This window comes from Orcinus orca, chromosome 13 (genome assembly GCF_937001465.1).
Source record: "Orcinus orca chromosome 13, mOrcOrc1.1, whole genome shotgun sequence".
In the NCBI taxonomy this organism is placed as follows: domain Eukaryota; kingdom Metazoa; phylum Chordata; class Mammalia; order Artiodactyla; family Delphinidae; genus Orcinus; species Orcinus orca.
In genome coordinates, this window is record NC_064571.1 from 14,047,644 (window position 1) to 14,072,409 (window position 24,766).

The 24,766-nt window shown below is 47.2% G+C and overlaps 2 long non-coding RNA genes across 2 annotated transcripts; both read right to left on the reverse strand.

Annotated features, from left to right (window-relative positions):
• Positions 1–728: 728 nt before the first annotated feature.
• Positions 729–24,156, reverse strand: LOC125960780 (uncharacterized). Its single transcript, XR_007470794.1, has 2 exons — positions 24,041–24,156; positions 729–1,088 (listed from the first exon to the last, which is right to left on the reverse strand). It is a non-coding gene; the product is annotated as an uncharacterized LOC125960780 (long non-coding RNA).
• LOC117201976 (uncharacterized) lies at positions 11,298–23,222 on the reverse strand. The gene is made up of 2 exons (XR_007470795.1): positions 23,083–23,222; positions 11,298–11,627 (listed from the first exon to the last, which is right to left on the reverse strand). It is a non-coding gene; the product is annotated as an uncharacterized LOC117201976 (long non-coding RNA).
• Positions 24,157–24,766: the final 610 nt, after the last annotated feature.

A 24,766-nucleotide genomic window follows, 5' to 3' on the forward strand; every position in this document is an offset into this window, starting at 1 on the left:
CTTCCATATCACTGATCTGTTCCTCTGTATCATTTAATCGACTCTTCATTACTTCTGATGTATGTTTCATTTCAGTTATTGTATTCTTCAGCTCTGTTTGGTTCTTCTTTATATTTTCTAACTCTTTGTTGAAATACTCACTCTGTTCATCCACTCTTCTCCCAAGTTCAGTGAGCATCTTTATGATCATTACCTTGAACTCTTTATTGGGTAGATTGCTTATCTCCATGTCATTTAGTTCTTCTTCTCTGAGGTCATATATTTCTCCTTTGTTTGGAATATATTCCTCTGTCTCCTCATTGTGCCCAATTCTCTGTGTTTATTTCTATGTATTAGGTAATTTGGTTATGTTTCCCAGTCTTGGAGAATTGACCTTATATAGGAGATGTTGTATGGGGCCCAGAAGCATGCTACCCTCTGGTGACCTGAGATATATGCTCTAGGGATGCCTCTTATGTGGGGTGCATGAGCCCTTCTGTTGTGACAGGGCTTAACACTGTGGGTGTGCTGGTAGGCGGGGCTGGCCCCAGCCCAATTGGCTGTGAGGCCCTGCCTCGAGCAGTGGCTGCAGTCCTACTGAAGGTGGGGGGGGGGGTAGGCCTCTCACCCAGTTGGCTGTGCCCAGGGGGTCAAGGGGCTGTTGACAACCTGCTGCAGGGCAGGGCCAAGTCCCTGCATGCTGGTCGCACAGCCCCATGGGGCTTGGGGTTGGTGCCAATGTGCTGGAATTTTTTTTTTGTTTTTTGTTTTTTAATTAATTAATTAATTTATTTTTGGCTGTGTTGGGTCTTCGTTTCTGTGCGAGGGCTTTCTCTAGTTTTGGCGAGCGGGGGCCACTCTTCATCGCGGTGCATGGGCCTCTCACTGTCGTGGCCTCTCTTGTGACGGAGCACAGGATCCAGACGCGCAGGCTCAGTAGTTGTGGCTCACGGACCCAGTTGCTCCGCGGCATGTGGGATCTTCCCAGACCCGGGCTCGAACCCATGTCCCCTGCATTGGCAGGCAGATTCTCAACCACTGCGCCACCAGGGAAGCCCTGAGCTGCAGTTTTAAGTTTGGTGTTACATAAGGATTATGAATTCCAGCTCCTAAAACAAATGTAAATAGGCTTATGATTAGGGATTATTAGAAGAGATCTTTTTTCCATTTCACTCAGAGCCAAGGCCTAGACAACACTTTGAGGGTTGAGGCTTTTTTCTAGTTCACCAACCGAGACTGTTACCTTTCAGAGGTACTGGCTTGATGAAAGAGCCTCTAATCCTACTTCCCAGCCCACATACGTCCCAGAGTTTGTTCCTGTTGCCAGTACACAAGACCTAGCACAGTATACAAGCTCTAGGCCCCCAGGGATTGGCAAGTATGTTCTGGGTGAGTTCTAACTTCAGCATTTGCTTACCTCTGTATTTGGGTTTGCTCATCTTGGACCTCTACAGAGTTCTCTTACTTTCCCTCTACTTTAACCCTATATTTTAAAAGATATTTTAAAAAATACTGTATCCAGGCCTTCCCTGGTGGCGCAGTGGTTGGGAGTCCGCCTGCCGATGCAGGGGACATGGGTTCGTGCCCCAGTCCGGGAAGATCCCACATGCCACGGAGCGGCTGGTCCCGTAAGCCATGGCCGCTGAGCCTGCGCGTCCGGAGCCTGTGCTCTGCAATAGGAGAGGTCACAGCAGTGAGAGGCCCGCGTACCACAAAAAAAATAATAATAATATATATATATATATATATATATAGTATCCAGCATTTCTGAGTAGTCTACATTGGCAGGGTTTCCCTGGCACCTTTGCTGGGAATGATCAAGTCTGGATGGCTGCCTGCTGACAAATTCAGCTCCAGGTTGACCTGAGCATGTCCAAACCTATCAGGTAACCAGAGCTGAAACAAAAGGCCTATTGCATAACAGATTTTCTTCTTTGTAAGGCAGTTGTAGTTGATCATAGAATTTGTTCCTTTCTGTTACAGTTCATACAGATGATTTGGAAATGATCAGTTGCTCTCAACTGGGGGCAATTTTGTACCTTCCTTCCCCACAGGAGACATTTCGCAGTATCTGAAGACCTTTTTGGTTGTCACAATCGAGAAGGGGGTGCTACTGGCATCTAGTGGGTAGAGGCCAGGACGTTGCTAAACAACCTACAATACACAGGATAGCTCCCCTGTAACAAAGATGGTCTCCCCCCAAATGTCAAAAGTTCCATGATTGAGAAACTTTGGCTAGTAATCAAAATCTTTTAAAAATCTTCCTACAGGAATCTTGAGTACAAGTGTGACTGTTAACTGTCTCTTCTAACTCCTTTGGCTTAGATATAAAAGTTGAAAATATTTACTTGTCAAAAATAGATGAAGGAGGATGAACATTGCTACCATTGATGGAGCACCTTTTCTGCTTCAGGCATGGTGCTGTGTTAATGAAGATGGTACCATTCATTTCATCATTTTCTCCAGAACTTTGGTGCTTTGGGTCAAAGGTTGATATAAAGCTTTCAGAGCAAATGATAGGTAGTCTGCAATTTTCAAGTAAATTATGCAATTCAAAGCAGAAACAATTTCAGTTGAGTTTCTAGGTATAAAAACATGTGGCATTTTGAAGTTAACTTTTCTTAGGTCAGCGTATCATAGTGTGATTGATGTGACCCCAATAACTTTCCTCTGACTTTTGGAAAAGTTAGAGACACAGAAACAAGCCTGACTTAGCAGCACTGGGAGTCAGGCTGCAGGTAAGAAACGCTCCTAGAATCACTTCCCTGGCCTCCATGACCCTACCTGTATCGGCCTGTGTGGTCTTCCTTGCAGGGCCTCCCTTTCAGGGAAGGGGGAAATTGAATAATGACTTGAACACTTGATCAGCAGCATCAAGCCCACTTGACTGGTTAGAAAGAAAAAAAAAGGTAACAAATATTCTCACAAATATAGTGCCATTTGACTTGCAAAATCCCACAGGATTGTCCAGGGATCAGGGCAATGGACAGGGATGGACCAAGCAGCTATAAATAAAAAATGGAATAAAGGTTTTCTCTTGATTAGGAAGGACAGTGTAGGGTGCTGAGAGCGATCCTGAGGCAGTGTCCAAATCCAATGGGAAAGAGTACAGTCATCAACTCATGATAATGGGTTTATGCCATATTTGCAATGTCTGCTCTAATGTCCTGCTTTCATTTGAGAAAAGCATGACCCATCAGGAAAAGTTATGGGCTGTCTCAATTATGCCATTTATATGGGGTTAGGAGCAGGGTCATCCCACCCTTATTAGCATGCACGGTAGATAAGGTACAAATCCAGCAGAGTGTAGGCTCATGTCATCAAATTCATCCAAGCTCCCCCATTGTCTTATAACAATTTCTGGCTCTCATCTTTCCTGGACCTAGAATTGGTGGGTTACAGGGGATGCACATTTACTATCTTGGTAGAGATTGCCAGCTACCCTACAGCGGTATCACTCATTTTTTTTGTTCCCATCAGCAGTAGATGATAGTGCCTGTTTCCTCACATCCTGCCAAATTTGGGTGTCATCATTCTTCTCAATATTTGCCAATCTGATAGTTGAAGATAGCTGCTGATTTTGATCCACTCTTGTTGGCTCACCTTCCAATCTTGTGTTCTCACATTTCTGCCCCTAAAATTACTGTAATTACTCCATAGTCTAACTTTTACCTAGCCCTTGGGCCCAGTGGTTGGGTCTCTACCACTAGAAACAGATCTTGGAGGTCAGGATTCTTATATCTCAAAACTTTATTTCCTTTTCCAGGGCCTTAAGTATTTTGGGAGGGTACAGGATAGCCCCAAAAATGCTTGCTGAAATGAGTGGATTTAGGCCAATGTCCACGTAGAGGAAGAGTGGAATGTTGGCTCCTGAATGGTTGGGAATTGGGTGTGGTCAGCAGATTTGGGATGCACATCTCCCAAAGACCCTTCACTTGGGAAGTGCTCTGCACCCCTCCAGAAAAGGGGGCAGCCTGAGTGGCCCTATTTTCTTGGGAGACTCACCCTTGGTCATAACCGATTGGACCACAGGGAAGAACTGACCCAAGCTGAGCCAATTAGATTCTCGGGCATTCAAAGTAAGAGACACAGAAACCAATCTATTGTGTTGTATTGTGGGCCACTGGAGTTGTAAGGTCATGGAGGGCTGAAGCTGTTTGGGGTAGAATGGTAACTCAAAACAATGAATTATTATTATAAAGCAGGAGATATTCAAAGCCTGAAGCAAAAGTTAAGAGAAGAAGAGATGAAGGAACTCAGGGAGGGAGGGATTGAGAGAGAGAGAGAGAGGGTGGAGAAAAAAGCCACCAGATCCTGTGACTCCTGGCTTCTGCAGGTGTGTTCCCTGAGGTTACCTTGTATCCTTACAATAAATTCTCCTTTTACTAACCCATCCTTGACCAAGGCTATGAAATTATTGCATAAGTCCAACTCTGTTTGCTCATTTTTCACAGTTCCCAAACAACCTTCTGAGAACTGCCCTTGACAACACGATATAGGAAAACACACCTGTCCGTGTATGTTTGCCCATTATAAATGAGTAATTACAAAGGGGTTACTGAGTAACCTCATGTGTCTGGCGCTATGCTGGGGGCCATGTACACACCAGAAAAGTAGAGGACATAATTCCTCACTCCAAGGAGTTAAGGTGGGAGATAAAACTAATATATGAAAGAATTACACCCCCATTTATCCTAAGGGCTGGGCCAAGAATGTCTTTCCTTGAGAAGACTGCTGAGATCAGATTGACATGTACCAGACACAGCTGGAAGGCACGAGGGGCAGCTCTAAAGAGGAGACGTCAGGCTGTAGTTGGAGGGACTATCCTTCGTGCGTCCAGCCACCACACAGCCATGTCCCGGCAAACTGGGGACCTCCCAGGAGGCTGATATGCCCTCTGGGGAACAGCCCTAAGGGCCAGTAGGTGTGCCCACAGTAGCGTTGCCCTACAAGCTGTCCTTTGAAAGGGGTGAATTGTTGTCCTTGTTTTGGGCTTTGCACAGAGGCAGGGGGAGTGGGAGAAGGCATCGAGCTTACCAGCCCAGGTGGGATGGAGGGGTCAGAGGACCTGGTCCACTCCAGACCCTGGACTCTCCAGGTGAAAAGCCTCCATCTCATTTCCTCTAAAAAGAAGGACACTTTGCTTCCTTCCCAGGATAAGTTTGAAGACTTCAAGAAGCCAATGTGTGGAAATTACATTGCAACTTTTAAAATGCTATTTGGAAGAGAACTGTGGCTACCCTGGTGATTATAACACTGAATGTTTTTTTTTTTTTTTGACATTGAGCATTTGTTTTAAGGTAGTAGCCAGTTGATTAGATGTAAGTCCACGCCTGCAGGCCCAGCCGGCCCCCTTTTCTGGACCCACTCCTGACTTGGGGTTTAGGGGCCCAGTTATGGCTGATGTGAATGGACACATCGCATGCCACGTAGTTCTAGGTGCGTTACATACATTACCTGTCTCCATCCTCCAGAAGTGAGCATTACAACGATTCTACTGAGGTCGAGGAGGCCAAAGGACCTTCCCAAGGTCACACAGCTAGGAAGCGGCAGAGTCAAGATTCAATCCAGGCAGGCTTATCCCGGAGCCCTTGCTCTTGACTCACTCTGTTGCCCTTGGAAACCTGCCTGCCCGGGGTGCTTTCCTCCTGATCAATGCCAGCACCGTGGGCCAGCCCTTCCCCTGTGTGCTCCAAGCATCCAGATGTGAGAAATTCCTTTCCACTCTTTGAATAAACCCATTTCTCTCTTGCCTCGGGGTCTTTGCACCTACTGCTCATTCCTCTCCATCCTTCTTTACTTGAACAATTTTCCGTGTTGTTAGGGTCTCAGCTTAGACCACATGCCCTCGGGGAAAGCACTTCCTGAGTGCCCTGGGTCTGAATTAGTGCCCAACTCTGGGCTCCTACAGAACTTCCCCTATAGTAGGGCTCATCGCTTTGGATTGGAATTGCCTTTTTATGTCTCTGTCTACGCAGCTGTTAGCATAAGGGCTGCATTCGTTTCCCCCCACCCGCCAGGGTTAAGCTTGTTCCCTGAGTATCCTGAGTGGTTAGCACAGTGCCTGGCACATAGGCGCCCATACATACTTGATGGAGAAGGGATTAACTAATGACTGCTCGGTCCCGCTTCCTTCACTGTCTCCACCTTGGACCGTGTGCGCGCTCTCTGGGCTCCCGGGAGCCCTTCTCAGCATGTGCTCGCCTGGCAGTGGGGCCCCGTCTTGCACGGTGCTGACTGCTGGCCCAGAGCCCGCCCTCCAGACCCCTTGTTTGTCTGCTGGACTGGATGCCCTCGCGGTGCCCCACGTCTGCCCCACCTGGAGAGCAGGTCTGGCTGGTCTAGGTCTCTCCTGGGACTCTCTTTCCACTGCTACCCACTGGGCCATATCCTGCTGAGTATCCACCTATGGCTCCATTCACAGAGATGGGCTTAATCCGTAGTTATTTTTTATTATTTTTTTTTTTGCGGTACGTGGGCCTCTCACTGCTGTGGCCTCTCCCATTGCGGAGCACAGGCTCCGGACGCGCAGGCTCAGCGGCCATGGCTCACGGGCGCAGCCGCTCCGCGGCATGTGGGATCTTCCCGGACCGGGACATGAACCCTTGTCCCCTGCATCAGCAGGCAGACTCTCAACCACTGCGCCACCAGGGAAGGCTTAATCCTATTTAGAAAACATAAGTTTGACCATCATAAAAGACCTCAAAGCAGGCAAAGCTACCTTTCACCCATTCCCTGAGGACAGGAATGACAGTCAAAATACAGTTAACAGGTATATCATGGACCCCAGCTGATCACAACCAAGGGACCAGAATCTGGTCTGGTCCTTGATATGTAAAGCAGTAACCCTTTATTACGGAATCTGGGGAGTGTGGGCTTCAGGGGCCTAGGGACAGCAGGTGTGTACAAATTGATACAGAATTATTTCAATACCTAACAACTGATAATAGCACCTTGGTGTGTTCTAGCGTTGTTTATGATATGGAATTGGAGTGATTGGACTGAATGACTGGAAAGGCAACTTGTCTGCTGTTGCCTAAAATAGCATCATCAGTGCATATCAGCAAATTATTCATGGTCAAGATGGGGAGACAGACAATCCGCCCCTGGTGACATTTCCCTGTGACCTGGGGATTGAGAAACACACTGGAGGCTGTGGAAGGACAAAAGCTGGTACCAACTCCGTTCCTGCCCAGAACAAGAGTTGACAAGAGTCAAGTGAGTGAACATGTGTGTGTGCGGTGTCTAGATATGCACTATATGTGTGTGATGTGTGTTTATGTGTGGTCTGTATGTGTGTGTGGGGTGGGGGGTAGCATAAGAATGGTGTGTGGTGTGTGTGTTTCTGCGTTGTGTGCCATGGATGTGGTGTGGAGGTGTGGTTGTGTGTCCATGCCTCTGCGTTCTGAATGAGACCAAGAAGATGGTGGCTGGGAGAAAAAAGAATGGAGGGGGCCCTCCCTTAGCCAAGCCCTTGAAGTACATTGTACGCCATCATCCCAGGAGGCAGGGAGAACAGGAGACTGGCTGGGACCAACCAGCAACGGCAGCACTCAGCAATGGTCTCCCCTGATGGGGAGGTTCTTCTCACCTCTGCAGGGTGGGAAGCGAACCGCATTCCAAAGACAATTTAACAAAAAAGGAAAGAAAGGACCTTCCAGCTTCCTTTGCAGCTTCTACACTGTTTTTGGTTGGTATGTTGTTTTTTTCGGTATAGCTCTTTGCCAGAAGAACTTGTCCTATCGAGCCTGTTGGGGAAAATTTACAGCCTGAGTCAGTCTCAGGTCACATCAAACAAAGCAAAGCCTTCAGCCCAGGGGAGATTTCCGCCTTTCCTGGCAGTGACAGTTGCATAGGGATTATAAAGGATTTTCGTCAAGGGAATGTCATAATGAACGAACTGTTCTAGGAGCCTGAGGCCCTGGGTAGATTGGAGCAGAGGTAACAAACTCCTTGTCCAAGGTCACCGCACTGTTTCTTTCCGCTGGGTGTCAGCATGGCTGGGGATGGATTTTTCATTTTTTTGCTTTGTTTTGTTTTGTGTTTTACTTTTTATTTTATATTGGAGTATAGCTGATTAACAATGTCGTGTTAGTTTCAGGTGTACAGCAAAGGGATTCCGTTATACATATACATGTATCTATTCTTTTTCAGATTCTTTTGGGGACAGATTTATTGGTCAGTGTAGGTTATTGGAAGAACAAAATCTCACTCCAGGCACCCTGACCCCCAGCTAACAGGATGCTTCAATTCTGTGGCACCTTCAGAATCTCATGATTCACGTGGGGCTGTGACCAAAATGTCACCATCTCTCCAGTCCCCAGGTCTGAGGGATTGGACAAGCCCTGCTCCTCAGCAAGGGAGCATAATGGGACCCTGACATAAAAGTCACCAGTAATGACATTTTGAGTTTACTGAGCAGAACCTGAGAGCCACTTGTAAAATTATTTTAAGAACCTAACTGGGGGGACTTCCCTGGTGGCACAGTGGATAAGATTCTGCACTCCCAGTGCAGAGGGCCCGGGTTCAATCCCTGGTCAGGGAACTAGACCCTACATGCATGCTGCAACTAAGAGTTTGCATGCCACAACTAAGGAGCAACTAAGGAGCCTACCTGCCACAACTAACACCAGGAGCAACCAAATAAATAAATAATTTTTTTTTTTTTAAAAAGAACCTAATTGGATGGACCTCATTCTCCATTTTCAGAAACGTTTTCATAAATGATTAACTGATGATACAAAATGAAACTGTTTCCAGTTGGCTGCCGACCACAAGTTCCCCCAACTGCCTCTCCAGCTGGAAGGTCATCGATGTTTCCATTAATGTTCAGGACACAGATCTCCTAAGTTTGCTTTTAGACCATTTGAGGAAATAGCCTGATTTTTAAAAAATATTTTTTATTGAGGTATAATTTACATACAGTGAAACGTTCAGATCTAACCTACAGAGTTTGATGAGTTTTGACAAATATTTACAAGGTGGGACCACTACTCCAATCAAGACATAAAACATTTCTATCACCTGGAAAGTTCCTTCTTGTTCTTTTCCAATCAATCCCAACTCTTCTTTCACCGTAGATTGGTTTTGTCTTTTCTCGAGTGTCTGTTATGGGCTGAATGTTTGTGTCCCTCCAAAATTCATATGCTGATGGTATTAGGAGGAGGCCTGGAGCCCTTATAAGTTCCCTTATAAAAGGAATCCTGGAGAAATCCCTCACCCCTTCTACTATGTGAGACACAGCGAGACGATGGGAACTCTATGAACCAAGAAGAAAGCCCTCACCAGACACCAAAACTGCTGGTGTCTTGACCTTGGACTGCCCAGCCTCCAAACTGTAAGAAATAAATTTCTGTTGTTTATAAGTCATGCAGTCTATGGTATTCTGTGATAGCAGCCCAGATGAACTAAGATTGTGTCATATAAATGGAATCATACAGTATGTAGTCTTCTGTGTCTGGTTTCCTTCACTCAGCCTGTCTGTGAGATTCATCTGTGTTGTTTTGCATATTGGTAATCCTTTACTTTTTATTGCAGAAGAGTTTTCCGTTGTATGTGTAGTCCACAATTTGTTTATCCATTCATCTGCTGATGGACCATTAGGTTTTTCCAGCGCTTGGCTACTAAGAATAAAGCTGCTATAAACCTTTATGTAGATTTCTTTGTGTGGGTTGGATATCGGTTTCATTTGTCTAAGGTAAAAGTATCTAGGAGTAGAACTCCTGGGCCATAAAATAGGTGGATATTTAAGTTTACAAGAAACATGTGGCTTGTTTTTTAGATTACCTTTCTGAAAGGACGTTTATAAATCAGCTTGCAAAGACCACACCAAAAAAATCTCCACAGGAAGAAGGTGGTAGCGGAGAGGTCACAGCCTTTATTGAAAATGGCTGTTTTAACCAACTTCTGAGTACATGCTAACTTTGGGCGGTACACCAGAAAATGCTATTTGCATTACTAATGGAAATGGACTCAGCAGAGTGGCAATACTGAAATACACAGAAGGTTATTTATGCCAAAAGTTTGACCAAATCTTTCGGAATTTTGCCTCAACCAATTACAATTTAGCAGGTTGATTTATTGAGAATGTAAACTATGGAAAGGTCATCCTTTGAAAAGCTAATCTGAGTTCTGAATTTTCACTTCCGTAGACTCCGTCTTACCCCAGGAAAGATAAACAGGCTTTTCTGTGATTAGAGGACCTGACTAACTGGGCCTTCACTGTCAGCCAGATGTATCAGCAACCCTTATTCTATGAGAAAGCAGCATGAGAAAGCTTTCGTGTTTGGGGGACTGAACAGGAGAAACGGATCTTACCTTGGCTGGACCCCTGGGAACTGCAGTAATGGAAAATGACAGGCTGGTCCCACATGGAGGAGTCCTGAATCTCGTGGAGACCCTGCTTCTCTCGGCAAGACCTCTGAGGAAATGGTGACAGGGTGGCTGGTGAGTCCGAACACTAGGAATTGTGGCCTAGAAAGCTTATATGGGAGGCTGGGCTAGCCTTGTTCTCCCACCTGGAAAATGGGGCCATCAGAAGTGGGAAGCTAGAGCAAGAGACTGCAGTTAAAGAAACAGCAGCATAGGTAGGCTCCTGGGAGGTCTTAGGGGACCAGAATCACGGATATTGCATTTCCTGGCAAAGTTGGTTGGTCTCTGTCATAGGATGAATCATTGTTTACCATTTTTCAGACCCTTCCTGAATTAGAATTTTACTCTCACAGTCTTTGACATGTGACTTTGCAGTGGTACGCATTAGTGTGAATGGACTATACCTCTGCCTTTGATGTTGGCATGGCCACGTGACCTGCTTTAATCAATGGAGTGTGGGCAAGAGGGACTCAAGAGGACTCAGGGGCTTCCCTGGTGGCGCAGTGGTTGAGAGTCCGCCTGCCGATGCAGGGGACGCGGGTTCGTGCCCCGGTCCGGGAAGATCCCACATGCCGCGGAGCGGCTGGGCCCGTGAGCCATGGCCGCTGAGCCTGCGCGTCCGGAGCCTGTGCTCGGCAACGGGAGAGGCCACAACAGTGAGAGGCCCGCGTACTGCAAAAAGAAAAAAAAAAAAAAAAAGAGGGCTCAGGAAGCATCATGTGTCTCTGCTCAACTTCCTGGGCTCCTGCCATTTGCCATGAAAGGAACATGCCCTAGTAGGGCTGGTCATAGGGAAATATGGAGGAATGTAGACGAGAGCCAATTTGACGCCTTCATCCTAACCCAGGAGATTTGTAGCCTCAAGCAGAGCTTTCCCAGCCCAACTACAGACCCGAGAGCAAGAAAGGTCTATGCTCATTGTTGTATGCCATTGAGTTTTATGTGACTTGTTATGCACAATAATTATAGCATTTGCTGACTGATACATACACCAATACTGTTCTCCTCTTCTTTCATAATAATGCAAATCCCAGTTTTCATTGGCTCTTTGGAATAAGGCTAAATACCCCAGCCTTCCTTGCAGCTCTGTGTGGCCATATAACTGAGTTCTGGTCAATGAGATGTTAGTAGAAGTGTTGTGTGGAACTTCTGAGACTCTTCCTTCAAGGCCAACGGCATGCAATGTTCATCCCTTTCTGCATCCTGCTATCTGGAACAAGGATATGGTGGCTGGAGCTCCAGTTGACATTTCAGATCCCGAGGAAGAAGGCCGTATCCTAGAGAAGATGGACAGTGAGCTACCTGGAATTACCTGGGCTATTCTATGAGACAGAAATAAACTGTGGTCATAGAGTGTTCTGCCTATGTTTTCCTCTAAGAGTTTGATAGTTTCATACACTACCAAACGTAAGGTAGATAGCTAGTGGGAAGCAGCCAGGGAGATCAGCTCGGTGCTTTGTGACCGCCTGGAGGGGTGGGATAGGGAGGGTGGGAGGGAGGGTGACGCAAGCAGGAAGAGATATGGGAACATATGTATATATATAACTGATTCATTTTGTTGTGAAGCTGAAACTAACATACCATTGTAAAGCAATTATGCTCCAATAAAGATGTTTAAAAAAAAAAAAAAAAAGAAATAAACTGTGGTCTTTAAGCTTTTTTTCTCTTTAAAATTCCCCTGCTGGGCTTCCCTGGTGGCGCAGTGGTTGGGAGTCCGCCTGCTGATACAGGGGACATGGGTTTGTGCCCCGGTCCAGGAAGATCCCACATGCCGTGAAGCGGCTGGGCCCAAGGGCCATGGCTGCTGAGCCTGTGTGTCCGGGGCCTGTGCTCCGCAACGGGAGAGGCCACAACAGTGAGAGGCCCGCGTACCAAAAAAAAAAAAAAAAATTCCCCTGCTGAGCTTACTCCTGACACAGTTCTCAAGACAGTTTTTACTAACTCTGATAAATACTTGTGATATGACTTAGAAGCAGACTATTGTGCAGCAACAACTGTTCCTACTAACCAACTGTTTGTTAGAAATCAAAATGGATACAACGTTAAACAGTCTAAAAATAAGTCTCTTGGGAGGGAGAATGGGGAGTGACTGATAATGGATGTGGGTCCCTTCAGGGGTGATAAAATTGTTCTAATATGAGATAGTGATGATGGCTGCACAACTCTGAATACATGAAAAACAATGAAAGTGTATCCTTTCAAAGGGTGAATTTTACACTCTGTGAATTATAGCTCAATAACCTGTTAAAAAAAAAAATCGCTCACTTGTTCACTGTTTGCACCCTCGTGAGGCAGGTGCTATCATTTTCCCATACGTCTCGGTACCTGAAACAAAGTCTCAGAGAGCTGAAGTGACTCTCTCAGTTCGTCTACCTCATACATGTCAGGGACCAGACTGGAACTTAGGTCTCCTGACACCAGCGCCCATGCAGCTCCCACCTCAATCCCCCCGGTGTGGTTCCCACCCCCACCTTAGGGCTACAGGGAAACCGGACTCAGGGGCGATTTAGACAACCCTGAATTGTGAGTAAAGCTCATTTTCCGCTCTTCCTTTTAGCACTTTCTCCTCTGGCACCCTCTTCCCTCCAGCCACCCTCTCTTATGTCAATGGCCCTAGGGATTCAACATCCCTGCCCACTCTATTTTACAAGCATTCTTGTCAAGAAATGTAAGAAGATACTTGACGGATAGAAATCAACATACGATGGAATTGCAAGTAATTTTTCCCACCTTGCCAGGTACCTCAACTCCCAAGTGCCCCTACCCCACCACTCAGGGTAGATGGGGGGGGCACCTTTTCCTTTGGGGCTCCGTCATCTGCGGGGCTTTCAGTTGACAGCAACACACCTTGACGGGAGGTCTCCTATGAACCGGCGATTTGGATGAATGCTTAAATACATTCTGACTTGAATTTCCACACAATCCATAGAGTACGTGCATTCATGAGCCCATTTTACAGATAAGGAAACTGACGCTCAGAGAGGTTAGGGAACCTACCCAATTCTCGCAGAGAGTGAGTGACCAAAGCAGGGTCCCAACCCAGGTCTCCCAATTCAAAGTCCCACATCTTTTTCCTTATTTTATATAAGCATTTGTTCCTCAGTATCCCCATGGGGTCTACCGCAGGCCTGGAGCAGAAGAGGTGTTCAGAAAGGGGGTGACAAGGAAGTGAATGAAAGCCAACCTTTGCCAGGTTGCTCAAAGGCTTTTCTTCTTCAAGCAAGATTTATGAATCAGTCCTCACCCCCAGCACACACGCACATGTGTCAGGAAGACTCACCCTGGGGTTTTCATTTCCAAAAGGAGAAGAGTACCAACTGCCCTGCATTGGCACATTTGGGGCATAAAAGGGGCAGAAGGAGGATGGGGGTGGGGAGAAAGGCAGGAGAGGTATTGCTTCCTCTTTTGAGAGGCAACGAGCGCTGCCTAAACATCTGCTGAGGAGATGGAGGGTAGGCAGCCTGAGAGAGGAATCCCTTGGGAGAGGCTTAAGGAGATTGAGTGTCAGGGAAACTCAGAGACTACAGAAAGAAAGGGAATGTTAGAAAAGGCACAGGCCGGCAAGACGCAGAAACTCTCTGGCAAAACTAACATCCTATAACGTCATCTGTGATACCTTGCCTCTTTCAAAATGGATTGTAGGTAGCTGGATGCTGGGCTCTGTGCTTGCACTGTGGCCACTGCTGGCCCGGGTACCACCGATGCCACCAGACACTGGATGCCTTAGCCATCAACCCTATCAAAAGGAATTCCAATTATATCGTTCAGTCTGTATTGAAACTCTCAGGTGAGAATCTGATTGGCTGTACTTAGTTCATGTATCTGTGCTTTTGCTGCCAGAGATCAAGGGGAGTTTTCAGCCTTCAGACCCAGACAGGGCTCACGCAAGGGCAGATTCCCCACAATCAGGAAGCAGGCTCAGATGCTACACAAACTATTAATCACTGCTCTATAATTCTCTCCAGCACCAAGTGTCTGGGACAAACCACCGAGGGGCTGCCAGCTTCCATTACTGTGGACGAAGCCTTTGCAAACCTCGGGAGTCAGTTCATTTAAAGCTGCCATCTTTTCCACATTTTTGTTTGCTGGGGTGGTTTGCATTTTATGCAATTGGTTTAAAATCAGTTTTTTCTTTCTCCTTGCTTAGGAAGAGTGGCAGAAGTAAATGAGAAATAAGTGAGAAGGTGCCGAAGATGGATGGGGTGGAGCAAAGTGATTTACTGGGTCATGGTAGATTTGCCATGACAGAGCCTGACAGGAGACAGGCTTCAACCATCAGTTTTCCATTAATTCTTGGAACCAGACCCTCCCTGGCACAGTGGTTAGGAAGGCAAGGTTGATTTTATGCTCAAAAATGTTGGGACTGGTAGTTCAGTGGTTAGGACTCTGTGCTTTCACTACCAAAGGCCCAGGTTCAATCCCTGGTTGGGGAATTAAGTTCCTGCAAGCCGTGTGGTACAGCCAAAAAAAAAAAAAAAAAAAAAAAAAATGTTGAGACTGGAAGGGACTTTAGAATTACCTAGTCCAGTTGTTGTCAAGCATTTTTAAAGCCATGGAATCCATGCTTTAAAGGAAATCTTCACGAAAGCCCAAATTCTAAAAGTTGATCAAACAGGAGCTACTCTGGCTAAAGTGAGACTGGGGGCCCAGGGCAGTTTAAGAATCACTGAGTCCACACAGACATAGAAAACAGACTTATGGTTACCAAAGGGGAAAAAGGTGGGAGGGATAAATTAGGAGTTTGGGATCAGCAGATACAAACTACTATATATAAAACAGATAAGCAGCAGGTCCTACCGTATAGCACAGGAAACTATATTCAATATCTTGTCATAAGCTATAATGAAAAAGAATATGAAAAAATATATATATATAACTGAATCACTTTACTGTACACCTGAAGCTAACATAACATTATAAATCAACTATATTTCAATTTAAGAAAAAACGATAAATGAAAATGACCGACACACACACACACACACACACACACACACACACGAAGAACACTAAGTCCAACCCCTGTGCTACAGGTGAGGAAACTGAGGCCTGAAAATGAGAATGACTTGTCCAAGGGCACACAGCCATTTAGTGGCATAGCGAGCTCCCAGACCCAGACTTCTCAGGCTCCTTCAGCCTCATGCCGGTCAAAAAAGAGCTATTTCTAAAATTCTAGAAGACATTGGAGCACAAACAGTACATTGCTGAGACCCCTCTAACAGAGTGACACAGAGCAGGGAGAGATGCTCCCTCCCACACTGCCACAGGCACTGTGTCAGCTCTCCTTTAATAGGACAGAGTAGAATTATCGGTGATGCTCAAGGGGAGGTGGGATGGCCCCAAGGATGTATATACAGTGGAAACAGCAGCGGTGTCTACGTGATCAGGGTCCTAAAGGGAAGCAAATGGCATCTCAAACTAAGGAGAGTTTGAAGAAGGACCATTTACAGAGATGTGAGCAGTGAAGGGAAACCTATAAGGGGTTGGAAAGCATCCCAGGGCTAACAACAGCAGGAAGGCTTTACCTCTCCTAGACCTGAGGGCACAAGCAAGGAAGTGGCCACCTTGTCAGAGCTGCAGCCTTTGTTAAGTGAATCAGTCAACTCACCGCAGGGAGGAACAGGCAATGAGCACCCTGCTCTCAGTGCCTTCCACTGGCTGAACCTAACCAGAGGCCAAGACAAAGTAGCCTTGGATGAGACAATTCATAAAGGTCAGCTTTGCAGGACACTGAGCATGGCAGGGAGGGTGGGGAGGGAGTCTGGAGGGGCAAGTAGAAGATATCCACCACAGTGTGGTCCGGTGGAAGCAGCAGTGTGCAGCAGACCTCAGAAACAGCTGACTCTGCGTGTTCATGAGAATACCCCCAGGTACTCCAGAAATTCTCACGGGGCATAGGCACTTCGCAGGGGTGGATGTAGGGAAGAACTTGAGAAACAAGGTCATGAATGTGACCTCATTTGTACCTATGGGGCCTGGGGAAATTTGCATACTTCATTACTGAAGTCCAGCTCCTCTGACATTGTCAATGGAGGAACATGCCCCAGTTGCAAGGGCAGGTTAGGTCTGCAAAGGTCCATTTTGCCCCTGGAGATCTCCTCATCTCCAGCACTTGCTACCACGGCAGCCTCAGGGGAGTGTGGCTTCCTCTTTGCCTTTCACATCTGCATTCCTGCAATGCAATTCTGAACCTAACTACTCAGGCCAAGTGCAGACTCCACAGGCTAAGGGCACAGTCGCCGATAAGACTGCCTTTGTGCCACATGCCAGCCACAAGTTCAGGGGTCCCTGAGCCACCCAGACTTCTGACCAACTGGCTACAAACTTGGGGGTTTCCAGTACCCCCGCAGGTTGATACTTCACTAGAATGACTCTCAGAACTCAGGAAAGTGCTAGACTTACAATTTCAATTTTATTATAAAGGATACAAATCAGGACCAGACAAGTGAAGAGGCTCATAGGGAAACGTCTGGGAGGGTCCTGAACTCGGAGATTCCATGTCCTCTCCATGTGGAACCTAGAGCATCATCCACCCAGCACTTTTATGGGTTCACTAGCCAGGAAGTTCACCTGAGCCTCAGGGTCCAGAGATTTTCTTGGGGTTTCATTACACAGGCTTGATTCATTGAATCACTAGAAGTGTGATTAAACTCAATCTTCAGCCCCCCCACCCCTCCAGACCAATATCACCTGACTCAAAACCCCAACTTTGTAGTCACATGGTTGGTCTTTTTGGCTTGGCGAGCCCTCATCCTGAAATTCCAGGGCCCACCAGGAGTCACCTCGTTAACCTGAGCTCAGGTGTGGTCCCAGGGCCCACTGTGGATAATAAAGACACTCCTAACATTCAGGAAATTCCAAGAGTTTAGAAGACCCATCCCGGGAATCCAGGGCAAAGACTGAATAAATTATTATACAACAATATCCCATAACATGGCTGTCATAGGCTGAAATATTTAAGTTGGACCTGACTAAGGGCGAACACTGGAATGGCTAGGATTTTCCTTGGGTCCCAACCTACAATGAGTTTAGTGACTGCCTACAGTGCTGGGTGTGGAGGGAGGGCAGATTCTGAGACCACAGCCAGGATCAACTGGAAAGAGTGATATGATTAACCAGGCATGACAGACTTAGCGTAGAAGAGGATTAGAAGGGGAGGGTGAGAGCATGCATGTTTGGTACTTACTAACCCTGTGCTAAGGGATAAAGTTTTTAAAAAAGGAATAACTATCATATGACCCAGCAATCCCACTACTGGGCATATACCCTGAGAAAACCATAATTTAAAAAGAGACATGTACCTCAATGTTCATTGCAGCACTATTTACCATAGCCAGGACATGGAAGCAACCTAAATGTCCATCGACAGACGAATGGATAAAGATGTGGCACGTATATACAATGGGATATTACTCGGCCATAAAAAGAAACGAAGCTGAGTTATTTGTAGTGAGGTGGATGGATCTAGAGTCTGTCATACAGAGTGAAGTAAGTCAGAAAGAGAAAAACAAATACCATATGCTAACACATACATATGGAATCTAAAAAAAAATGGTACTGATGAACATAGTGGCAGGGCAGGAATAAAGATGCAGATGTAGAGAATGGACTTGAGGACGCAGTGGAGGAGGGGGAAGCTGGGGTGAAGTGAGAGAAGCATCGACATATATACACTACAAAATGTAAAGTAGATAGCTAGTGGGAAGCAGCAGCGTAGCACAGGGAGATCAGCTCAGTGTTTTGCGATGACCTAGAGGGGTGGGATAGGGAGGGTGGGAGGGAGGCTCAAGAGGGAGGGGACATAGGGATATACATATGCATATGGCTGATTCACTTTGTTGTACAACAGAAACTACACAGCATTGTGAAGCAATTATACTCCAGTAAAGATGTATTAAAAAAAAAAAAAAGGAGGGCTTTCCTGGTGGCACAGTGGTTAAGAATCCACCTGCCAATGCAAGGGACATGGGTTCAAGCTCTGGTCTGGGAAGATCCCACATGCTGTGGAGCAACTAAGCCCGTGTGCCACAACTACTGAGCCCACGTGCCACAAGTACTGAAGCCCATGCGCCTAGAGCCCGTGCTCCACAACAAGAGAGGCCACCACAATGAGAAGTCCACGCACTGCAACGAAGAGTTGCCCCCGCCCACCACAACTAGAGAAAGCCTGCGCGCAGCAATGAAGACCCAACGTAGCCAAAAATAAATAATTTTTTAAAACATTTAAAAAAAGAAATAAACTCAGAGTAATAAAAATGATAATACTGTTTGCAAAGACTGCTCATTAGAACATGTAAGACCCATCCCACTTTAGTTCCCATCCTAATGCCACGTAGCAAGTACCATGTTTAACCCTCGTCAGCCAGGAGGTCATATCTTTTTATTTCTCCTCCTTAAAATCTAGACTCATGAAAGAAAGACTCAGAAAGAGATGGGAGTGCCTCACCTGGCCTCTGAATTCTGATTTCCAAGCTAAGGAATCACTTCTACCCCAAATGACTGTCCTAGTGAATGTGGGTCCTTTTAGGGACTATCACGTCAACTCACATCTGGGCCGATATGCACTAGTTGCCGTACCAGCTGTTAAGTTAATCGAAACGCTTCACACAGGTTAGTTAAAAAAAACTGCTGCTCCCTATTTCTGGAATGCACTTCTACCATTCTGACTTTCTACCCCATTCATGTGGGTAGAATGCCCTTCTACCCACCCTCCGCTGGGACCAGGATGGCTACCTACAATAATTTTTACAGCCCTGTGCAAAATAAAAAAGCAAGACTCCTTGTTTAAAAATTGTTGAGAATGGGAACATGTGTATATGTATAACTGATTCACTTTGTTATAAAGCAGAAACTAACACACCATTGTAAAGCAATTATACCCCAATAAAGATGTTAAAAAAAATTGTTGAGAATTTCAAGACAGTGTCAGCTGAGCATTAAACCAAGCACAAGACCCTCTGAACACATGGGGATCTATACACCTGCCCAAGTCACACAGCCACGAAGCCAGCCCTGCCCAGGACCCCTCCACACCTGCTCACAATCTACGGAAAGGGCTGATCCTGGCACAGATGGGGCCTCCAGGACCTCGTCCAGTTGCACGGCCAGCATCCTTCTGATGAATTGTAGTTGACAGAACACTTCTCCTGCTTACCCCCTCCCCACCAATGCAGGAGGAGCAGGGAGCATGAGCAAGAAATAAGTCTGTTTTAAAGATACTAATGGAAGGTTGATTGTTACTGCAGCATGACTCAGTGCATCCTGACCAATACATACCGATACCCTACAAATTCTTACTTTTTTTTTTGTTTTTTTTTGTTGCGGTACGCGGGCCTCTCACTGCTGTGGCCTCTCCCGTTGCGGAGCACAGGCTCCGGACGCGCAGGCTCAGCGGCCATGGCTCACGGGCCCAGCCGCTCCGCGGCATGTGGGATCTTCCCGGACCGGAGCACGAACCTGTGTCCCCTGCATCGGCAGGCGGACTCTCAACCACTGCGCCACCAGGGAAGCCCAATTCTTACATATTTTGACAGCCACCCTGCCCATGTGGTTATCTCCTTGATGCCCCAACAGGACAAGCAGAGTTGTTTTCTTGGAAGGAACATGACTTGACTCTGTTACCAGAAACCCGCAGAATTATACAAGGCACAACTATATTACCCAACACGATTTTTAACGTGTGAACTTTGCCAGTAAACTCGTTTTAATAGGTCACCACAAAGTTAAAGGACTTATGTTTTCACTGGAAGGTTTCCTCCTTAAGAAAGTGCCAATTTCCTCTCACTGCTGGATCGGAGGTGAGGCAGCCCAAGAAGGAGGGAGGGAAGGAAAGCAGACAGGTTCAACTTTCATTGATTTGTGAGGATAATCTCCTTCACGGAGGGGTATTGGGTGAACTGAAGAAAAGAGCAAAGCTGAGAAATGCTGGCCTCCTCTGGAAGCTCCCAGCCCCTCCCCACTCCTACTCCAACCAGCAAAGAGGAGCACGGAGGTGGGTACAGGGAGTAGAGCATTTGGGGGTTTTCTTTTGTTTTGTTTTGTTTTGTTTTCGCGGTACGCGGGCATTTCACTGCTGTGGCCTCTCCCGTTGTGGAGCACAGGCTCCGTTGTGGAGCACAGGCTCCGGACGCTCAGGCTCAGCGGCCATGGCTCACGGGCCCAGCCGCTCCGCGGCATGTGGGATCTTCCCGGACCGGGGCACGAACCCGTGTCCCCTGCATCGGCAGGTGGACTCTCAACCAGTGCGCCACCAGGGAAGTGCGCCACCATTTGGGTTTTAAAACTAAACATAGCCATAGGATTTTTTTAGGGCAGTGAAACTATTCTATATATGACACTACAACGGTGAATCCGTGTCATTGTACATTTTGTCAAAGCCCATAGAATGAACAACACAAACAGAGACCTCTAATGTAAACCAGAGACTCTAATCACCAGGTGTTATTGGTTCATCCATTGTACCTAATGTATCACACTAATGCAAGACGTTCAGAACAAGGGAACCTTGGTGTGGGCGAGGGTGTGCGTGGGAACTCTGTATTTTCCGTTCCATTTTTCTGTAAACCTCAAAATGCTAAAAAAAAAAAAAGAGTCTCTTAATTTAGAAACTAATAATAAATGTATATTAGAGGAAATGCTCTCATTCTTGCTTCTCTCTGCCTGTTATTACTCTTTCTCAGGCAGACATGTCCTAACCAACAGACTGGAAAGATAAAGAGATTTTGCTGTGAGCTCAGGAGAAAGGCCAAAAGATGGCCTTGGACCCAAGGCCACCGTGTACAACTGCCCAAGGCACCTTGTGCCACTGCACCAGTGCACCACGTCCAAGAAGGAGCGTTGCCCTTGTTGACATTAGAGCTCTGTGTACTTATTATGCAAAATCCAAGAGGTACAGTTCCCTGTTTTGCTCAAGGCTAGTAGTAGCCCTGTCTAGGCCCTAAACCTTTCCAAGGTGAAGAGGCGGGCCATGGGGCCCAACCTTGCCGACCTACCTAGAGGCAGCTTTGGGGTTTGGGGAATAAAAAGCTTTCTGCATTTACCTTTCTTCAGAACTTTGAGGTGTGGCAGGTCGTGGGGAGACCCATGCACGGGAAGCCCAGAATTGGACATAAACGCAAAACCTGAAGCCCTGTCACCCAGGTGCAGAGAAGGAGAGATTGCCCAGGGCTGGTTCAGCCACAAGGTCAGGAGGAGCTGAGTAGTGCTGCTTCCTGAATGGCAGAATTAATGTCACACATGAGAGCATAAGTGGCTTCAGGATGCTGACGTGGCTGGGGGTGTAAAAGGCTGAGCGCCCGCAGCTCCTACCTCCTCCACCCAGGTTGCCGAGAGCACGGAGTTTCATGCCTGCCCACCGGAGGTACGAAGGGGAGTCGCGTCCATCCGTTCATCACCACCTTTTACGCGGCTTATGTGCTGTTTCGAGAGCAAAGCTAAGTAGGCACCCTGAGCGCACACACGCCTGTCCCCTGCACTTGACTTGAGGTGTGGCCTCGGGCAGGAGAGTGGAGTTGGCTGTGGCAGCTCAGGTGCGTGGGCAACTCTCTCCATAGAGATAAACGTCTCTTAGCCACTAGCACACTTACAGTGATGCTATGTAGGAAAGAATTTTAGGAGGAGACAATAGCAATAACATTCTGGAAGCGGGAAAGCAAACCAAGGAGGGATAACTGGCTGAGCAGTCTTTTGAGCCCAATCCCAAGTCTGACTTGGAAAAGGATAGAGCAAGTGTTTCACACCACAGACTCCTCAAACGGAGGAAGCGGGAGCCCCAGGGACTTCTGGATCCGGCTGGCAGATCATGTGTCATTAGGTGAAGACTAGGAGAAGCGCTATTTGAGGAGTAGTCAATGTATGTAAATATATGTTTATATATGCAAACAGAGCTAGGGTATGTAAATTACCTTGGGCTTACCGTAGGCAGTGTTTGCACTTGGTAAGCAATCTCTGAGTGTCTGCTGTTACTACATTTCCTAGGTCCCTTGAGACCCTTTATATTCCACTGGGCACCTACCCCCGTCTCACCACAGCAGAAATCTGGAGTTTTACCCTCTGGAGACGGTAACAGAGTGGGCCTCTGGGTTGAGGGCCAAGGCACAGTGCAGTGTGGGGTGCAGAACAGAAGGACAGAGGACTCATGCCATTAATTTCTTGCACTCCAGCCCCAGGCTGTGCTGTGTGGCTTGTGGAATCTTAGTTCCCCGACCAGGGATCAAACCTGCGCCCTCCTGTGCCTTGGCAGCGAAAGTGCGGAGTCCTAACCACTGGCCAGCCAGGGAATTCCCTCATGCCATTAATTTCTAAATTCAGGGAGTCCCAGCTCTTCTTGCCGCTCGGGGTCCAGACATGCTGGCAGCCTGACCCCACCTTCCAGGAAGATTCCTCTCTGGGGAGTCTGTGCAGCTCTGGGCTGCATGGGAAACAGCCCACCCAGATCCCCTACAATATGATCAAGCTCTGTCTATATACACGCTTGACTAATGAGGGAGTGCCATCTGAGATGGGCCTTGGGAGGCTTTAAGAGGGAAGTTAAAGAAATTGGGGTGGAAGGAATAGTATAACAAGCGTGCAGATACGGGATAAGTTGAGGCCTTTGAGAGAGGCAGTGAGAGGGTGCTGGGCTAGGGAGAAGGGCAGGGAGAAGGGAGAGTTAGGAGATGAGTTTGGAAAGGGCGTCTGGGACCAACAGGTGTCTGACAAAGGCACCGGCTTGAGCAGGGCAACGGGGCTCACCTGCAGTTCAAATGCCCCTTTCTGAGCCTTGCGCCCCAACCTGGGGCTGCATCAGCCAGTGGAAAGAGTGCGTCTGGCTTTGGGTCTGTGTTGGCTGTTGCCCTGGGGACCAGATGGAAGAAAGCCGAGGTCAGGAGATGGAAGTTATTTCAGTAGATCATGAGGAGCCTGATGAGAGTTTGGAAACAGGAGAGTGACATACAGAATTGAGTTAGACTTGAGAGAAGCATTAATTCACGAGCCAGATGCGCGACTACACCAAGGTGAACTGGAAAACGCTGATGAATCACTGTCCATATTTATAGGATAAAGAAGAGATCAGGGACTAGAAAATGGAAATCACTCAAAAAGGAATTGAGCCCTTTGGATAGGAAACAAGAACTCTGATGGAATAAAGGAGGAAGGATTGAGCAAGAGAGAAAGCAAGCGGCTGCCAGCCTATCCCACAAAAACAAACACCTTGAACTTGACAGGCGACTTCAAACGTTACTAAACTTTTTGGCAGTTTTTTCCCCCTTCACCAGCCTAACGCAGGAATGCAAGGAGAGAATTATTTCCCTTTCCCGCTGCTGTGGTGTTTTCAGATTTCCCAACTGAAAACAGCCTCATGGAAGCATCAGCTTGTTCCAAGCAGCTGACAGATGGAGGACGTTTGGGAAGTTGGGTTTCCCAGCGGGTGTCTTGTCCTTGGAAATTCTTTTCCCCTCAGCCTTCTGCACAAGAACTTCCCTGATGACGTAGATAACAAGGTCCGTCCTTTCACGAGGAGAGAGATGGCAATGCCAGCAAAGTCTCCCGTGAAGGAAGCAGGACCCTCCGACTCAGAAGTCCCTCTTCTCCACCTGCCTGCAAACTTGAAATTTATTCCCTACTCTTTTCTCTGATCAAAGACATGGGAGGTCTTGGTTACAAATGCAAATAATTGTCCGGAAACGGAAATGAAAAGTTTGTTACTCACCATTCCCACGTTGGTTCATGTAGCAGGGCCCAAAGCAAGGAAGGGGTTCCAGAGTAAATATTAGTAATATATACCGATCAGGCTTTAGAGTAAATTGAAGACGTTCACACGTATCAACTCGATCCTCAAAGTCACTCTGAGGACCTTATAGGATTATTATCTCCCTCTGACAGCTGCGGGAGTCAAGACCCAGAGAAGTTAAGTGACTCGCCCAAGAATACACGAGTAGTTGGTGTTGGGAGAATTAGGACTTGAGCTCCCGATGTCCAGTTTGGTGCCCTTTCCCACGTGTGGGGGTGGTAGGAGCTGTGGCAGTCTGGGTTATGTGTGGTGGAAGGGTTCAGAGGACCTTGGGCACACCACCACCTGCTAGGGTTGAAGCCACAGTTAGGCTCCCCTAAATTTCACCCATTGCCGAGGCCTCTTCCTCCAGCTCTGAGTGAGACACAGTAAAGAGAAGAGAATAGTGGGCAGTAAAACCCTGTCCACACCTCAATCCCCAAACCCCACCCTGCCACCCAGTTCTTTTCCTCGAAAGGAGACAGTCCTGGAGAGCCAGCCCTACACTCACTACACGCTCCAGATTTCCCTGCCAGAGCCGATATCGCTGTCTAAGAACTTGGCCCCTCGGGGAACTCTGTCCTCCTGACATGTGACCCCTTTCGCTCACAGTCCAGGGTCCCTGAGGTGCTCAGAGCGGGGAGCTGACTGGTCGTGGGTCAGCCC